We start from the raw sequence: 6,631 nt of genomic DNA, 5'->3' as shown, positions 1-6,631 counted from the left end.
ATCAAATATATGATTTGATAAATGAGTAAACTCAGAACTTTGAACCATGTAGGTCAAGTTGGCTCTCTATGGGACTCAATGTTCTATTTAGCTATCTTAGAATTAAAAATATTTCAAGAGTTGAAATTAAAAAAAAAAAACAGCATTGAGCTCCATAATTGGAGTTTTAGTCATCTTCAATCCATATAGTATCCACAGATAAAATAGGTGGGTATGGATTATAGCATGTTATATAAGCCAGCACACATTCTGCATTCTTCAGTTTTGCTTTGCCATACATATCTATGCAGTTTTAATCTATGCAGTATATAAATTACCATAATTTAAATCATTTTACATGATGGTGTCTTACATACATTTTAAAGGATACATTACATTACCTTTTGGATGGTAACTAATATTGGTAGAAATGCTTTAGTGCTATTGTTAACACTTCAAGAATTTGTGATTTTAAGTAAACTAAATCCAATCATTCCATTTTACTTGTTTATATTTAATAAAAAGCATTTGTACATTTCACTGAAATTTTCTGTATGTTTGTGTTTGACATGCATTTTTTGTTTCTAGAAATACAATAGATTCTCAGAAATAAAATGGATACTTAACATTAAAAAAACTATTGAATTTAATAGAAAAGAGGCTTTTATTCTAAAATTAAAAGGTACAGAAAACAGTAAAAGAATGCATTATTCAAAAGAAAAGCTCAAATATCCAATAAATATATGAAAAAATCCTTTAGTAATTACAAAATAATAATTTAAAAAGATTTGAACAAATTTGCAAAGAATTTCTACCACTTGGAAGTAGTATTCCAAGATATATATGATAGCAGCTTATAGGAATATTGATAATATTCCTTATGATACAGCCACTGACAGAATTTTGAAGCTTATTAATATGAGTTTTTATTACACAAAAGTAAATATAAAAATTTTATATGACATCTCAATTTTCATATAGGTAAAAAGAAAATAGGATACTTACTTGAAATACATAATAATTTTCATAATGGTTACCTGTTCATGCTAGGATTGAGAATTCTCTTTTTGTTCCCCCTTTCTACATTTGTGAACCTTCCAGATGTTCAACCTTGCATTATTTTATCCATGTGTTATTCTAGATGTCCCACTAACCACTAGGTAGGTTATATTTGGGAGGATGACCTATGCTTTAAATAACAGTTAATGTGCCTTCCATGTTGTTTTTTGCTTGTTCATTTGTTTCATAGAAGGCTTTTCAGGGACACTTAGAATGAACCAGCCAAAATCACTGGAGTCATCCCAAACTCTCTTTTTTAAGTAACCTGCACTAAACTTGTTATAATACTAAATTCTCTACCCAGAGGTGTTCCCATTATGCCCTTTTTTCTAAATATGTGATGTATGAAGAAATGTGGCTTCCAACTGAGCATAGTCAGGAAGGTACCTTCTCCCCATGAGATGATGAGTGCTTCCTGTGTGTACATGTATGATTATCCCCAGTAAAAGCCCCTTGCTTTCTGTTAGTCAGTTTTTCAATACTGTGACCAAATAACCTGACACAAACAACTTGGAGAAGGAAAAGTTCATTTTGGCTCATTGTTTCAGAGGTTTTAGTCTTGAGGGCAGTCTCCATTGCCTTGGGTCTTAGGTGAGGAAGAACATCATGGCAGAGGACCTTGGGGGGAGAGGGAAGAAGCTCAGTTCATGGCAAATAGGAAAGAGAGAGAGAGAGAGAGAGAGATACATAGACAGATACAGAAAAAGGAAGGAGGGGAGGAAAGGAAGGAAAGACAGAAGGACAAGAGACAGTTCTCAAGGGCACACCCTGTGGAACCACTACATTCTACTAGGTCCACCTCATATTTTTCACTACCTCCCAATAGTCCATTCAAATTATAAATCCAAACTATAATACTTTCTTTGCTCAAGAGATTTGGAAAATTATGTCTGTCCAAAGTTCACCTTATTTGCTGCAAATAAGAAAAAAACCTTTCTTCACTCTTTTATCCCTTGATTGTGTTTATGGGCTTTCCATTCACCAAAAGGTGGACCCACTGTGTGTAATTATGGTTCTACCATCATTATCTATCATCAGAGAAAAAAAGAATTATTTAAAAGGAACAGATGATAGAATCTCTAAGGTCATGAAGACTCTGAAAAACGAAAAGCCAAGGTGAGCTGGAATTCAATTATCATTAACCATTATAGTTTAAGATTGTTCCTTATAAGCCAGGTCTAGCTACTTGGCAGGTGAAGGCAGGAGGATTGCTATTTGAAAGCAGCCTAGGCAATTTATTAATATCCTATCACAAAGTAAAACACATAAATAAATACATAAAAGGGGGATTGCAGCAGATATAAAACAATGGTAGAGTACTTGTCTAGCATGCACAAGGCCATGGGTTCAATCCTTAAAAGCGCAAAATTTTAAAATAAGCATTTTTTTTTTTAAAAAAAAAAAACAGCATTTAGTGTGAATTCTCATTTATCTATAGAACCTCTTCTTTCTCTTTCCAGATATTGATTCCTGAGTGCATTTTCAAATGGGAATTTTGGGACAGGAGACCATCATTGTTCAAAGTACAGACCATAACTAGGACTTTCTGTATGAGAAAAGGAACCAAAACCATTATATGCAGACCCTTCTATAACTTATACCTAAGGAAATATGTACTGAACTTATTGGGTAGAAAGTTCCCAGAATAGTCACTGTTATGGTTTGGATCTTAAATGTCCTCCTAAAGCTCAAGTGCTAAAGGCATGGTCACCAGCCTGTGGTGCTATTGGAAGGTAGTGGAACTTTTAGGAGGGAGGAAGTTAGGTCACTGAGGGTGTGCCTCTGAAGGGGAAAGTGGGACTTCAGGCTCTTCTTCTCTCTCTCTCTTTTATGTCTTGGCTGCCACATGGTGAGTAGTTTCCTCTGTCATGTGCTACCCACTATGATGTACTGTGCTGTCACAGGCCCAACTACCATGGACTGAAACCTCTGAAACTATGAACCAATATACATCTTTCAACCTTATAACTTGTCTGTCTCAGGTATTTTGTCACAGAAATGGAAACCTGACTAACACAGTCTTAAAGTATTTGAGTTTTGCTATTTTTTCTTTGAAGGAAAAGAAGTTGTCATTCAAATTGTGAAGTAAAAAGTAAAACAATGTGTCAGAAGAGACATACTTATATGTGTGTCTTCTTCAGTAAATAAACTTCTAAAAACATGCCGTGAATCCATCATTAACATTTAAAATTTTTTTAAAGTTGCTTAAAGAAAAATGCAGTCACAGACATTTGAGTTAGTTTCCAAAACATGATCACAGTACAGACCTGAGGGCATTTTATTGAACACCTCTAATGTTGTTAATAATTTCAAGGGTGAAATGTTTCCTCATTCCTAATTGCAAATTAGGTCAGAGCTAGGCTGTTGTACTATCCATTTTATTGTAGATTACAGAAAAATATTTTAATATTCTAAATAGAGTTATTAATTCTCACTCAAGCACTTAAATTTTTAAGCATTACTTTCCTGGATACTTAGTTTGGGTCTTTATTTTTTGGTAGAACTCTAATGATGAACTGTAAGAAGTAAAGTATTTCTGAAGCATTATCAGTGGAAAATTACCGAGATGGAAACAACTTATGCCCTTTTATGGAGACTGATATTTGGAAAACAACAAGAGTTAACATGAATTACAAACAGCCAACTATGGGCTTCTATGGATACTATCACTTCTTAATAAATAACAACAGCAAAATAATAAACAATACACAGTTCACAAAATAAGACCAGAGAACCAACTGAACTCACATTCAATATTTTTTTCACAATTAAATTGTGTTTATTACAGAGATTTTGTCACCTGACAAAGTTTTGGTATGTTTTTCTAATTAAGCTTTTCCAAGTATTTCTAATGCAAATGGTGGTTTAAAAAATAGCAGAAGGGCAAAATTTCAACACACTGTCAGTAAAAAATTTTGATAACTCAACAATAAGAATATTTTAGAATACCTAAGTTAGAAATGAGGATTAGCTAACAGCTTTGTAAAAAGTAAAGTTGTATAACTCTACAGTAAGATTTTTAAAAATATTTTAAACCTCTAAACCAAAAACATGAGAATTAACTAAGGACCCAGTGGCAGTATTATGTTAGCAGTCTGTACCACATAAAAAACACATTAATAAATGGTATATTGTATTATAATAAAGTTAGTAGTACCTTTTAATTTCATGAGTGATTTATCATATCACTTGACATATTACCTATGCCCTGTATTAGGTCATAGAATTTTCATAATAAGGAACCATCCTGTAGTACATAGCTACCTTACATTTAAATTCAAAGTAGCTATAAATGAATATTTACTTGCCTATTATAGATTGATTGGTATATGTTAATCATGGAAGGTTTCTAAGAATTCAATTTCAAAATGTATTCTGCCCAGGTTGCTTCTATCGTGCTTTTCCTCAAATTCCACTATAAAAATATTTTAAAGACATTAAAATTGGAGTGACAATACTGTCTTGATCAAACGACAAATACAAAATATTTGCTGAAAAAGAAGTATTGCAAAATGATTAAGAGTTGTGACAAGAAGGTCAGACTCCTGGATTCAGAAGAGTCTTTTATCAGCTGTGAGATCCATTATCCTCAACTGAGGGTGTGATAGCTCCCTCCTCAGAGTGTTATTGTGGATTAATGGAATGAATCATACTATAAAATACCTCAAGTAGTGCTTGGGATATAGTTGGATCTGTTTTGTTATTACATTATTTAACACTTTTAGTCCTGTATTTTTAATAAATTAAATATTTAAAAACTTAATTCCTTTAAAATGATAGGAAGGCAGCTTATTTTTGGAGAAATGTTATTCTGAATATGTTTATAAAGGAGTCTTTTAATAAGAAAGCACCTATCGATTTATTTTTCAATATGGATTTTTACATTGATCATTTTACAATAGTACAATTATGATATTTACTTCTATTTTATTATTTTTGTAAATTTGTTTTAAATGATTAATGAAACTTCTAAAATTTCAAATAGATTTAAGGGTTATTTTCACATATTTTGAACTCATTCTTTCAAAAGGCATGGTGTTTGTGCCTAGCACATTATTGATAAGAACTATGTAATTTATTATGTTTTGGATATCAATTTCCCAGGTTGTACTGGGAAGTCAACAGGATTTCAAGTTAAGTCCAACAATATAGTTTCACTTTTTGTCAGAGGTTTAGAATCTAATAACTTTCTTCTCAGTATCTAAGTAAATTCCTCTGATTGGAACTTCTGAGAAGGTTGAACATTTCCTTGACAGAGCTGAAGTATCTAAAATTTATGTCATCCTCTAATTTAACTTAACTCAAGTTCAGAGCCAAATGAATTAAAAAAAACCTGATTGGAATAGAAGGATAGGTAGACTAGATGGCATTTACATTCAGATCAGTTTTACTCCAACAGTTATGAGATGGTGTCTCAAGAGAATGTAAGGACTGATAGAATCGTGGTACAAATGGAATAACACTGAGAGTCACAGAAGCAAGACAGGGAGTTTGCTGACTTGCATGAATCTAAAACAAACTTTTTTTCCATCAGAAGGTCTCTTAAGAGTTCAAGTGATGACTTGAAATATGAAAAAAAAAATGGTGAGGAATATTGGCATTTCTTAATAAGCCAGGAGTACAAAACAGAAACCCTTGAGAAACTTGACAAAGAGACAAAATTCCCTAGGTAGGGGGAAGAAATACTCTGGAGTTCTACTGAACTCCATTCTCCCCATAAACCTGGTAATAAACCCTCCACGGCAGTATTTCTCAAAGTGTGATGAAAACTACAGGAGGATAGGAAACAGCCTTAGCAGGACTTGGGAACTTGATAAAAATGAGAATTCTTGGGCTCCACCCCAGATCAGTTTCATCAGAAACTGGCAGTGGGAACTCAGCAGTCTGTGCCTCAAGATTCCTGCCAGGTGAATCTGATGCATGGTGAAGTTTGAGAATGGCTGGTCTTGTAAAAGAATTTGCTGTAGCTGGTTGAGACTATAAACTTTAGAATTCATATATTTCAAATCACTCTAATCCTGTTAGTTTGTATCCATGTCTTATTCTTTCAGTGACAGCCATTCAGTCAGAAAGCACTAAGCTTTAAAGCTATGGATCACATAACTTATCTAATTGCCTATTTGCATTGTAAATGATTAACACTCTGCAACTAGTTCTGCAAGGACATGCCATTCAAGTTGATATTAGTGAGTCTGGCAAATTTGTGAGCCTCATGCATTAAAGATACCTTACTTTTATCAAGCTAAACATTAAGGAGTTTCTTTTTGCATTTGAATATAAATTCATTACTCTTCTTTCCCTGGTGCCTAGAATTTGATGAGTTAAACAGAACATTGAATTTGGAGAGACAGACCACATTTGAAGATTGAGATTAAAATGCTAAAATCCATTTAAAAAATTCCCTCATACGCCTCTCCTTTTATTGTTTTTGAATATTACAAATCTGCAAGGCTAATAAATTGCCAGTTGGCAATTGCAGGGTAAGTTAGTTTACAGATTATCTTTATTTCCCTTGGATTTTGGCGAAGCAGAGAATTTATTCATCTATGGAACATATTTGTGGAGCACCTGCTGTTGTTCCAGTCACTATTCT

The sequence above is a fragment of the Urocitellus parryii genome, unplaced genomic scaffold (genome assembly GCF_045843805.1).
Source record: "Urocitellus parryii isolate mUroPar1 unplaced genomic scaffold, mUroPar1.hap1 Scaffold_227, whole genome shotgun sequence".
NCBI lineage: Eukaryota > Metazoa > Chordata > Mammalia > Rodentia > Sciuridae > Urocitellus > Urocitellus parryii.
Note: the sequence above shows the minus strand (reverse complement) of the source record.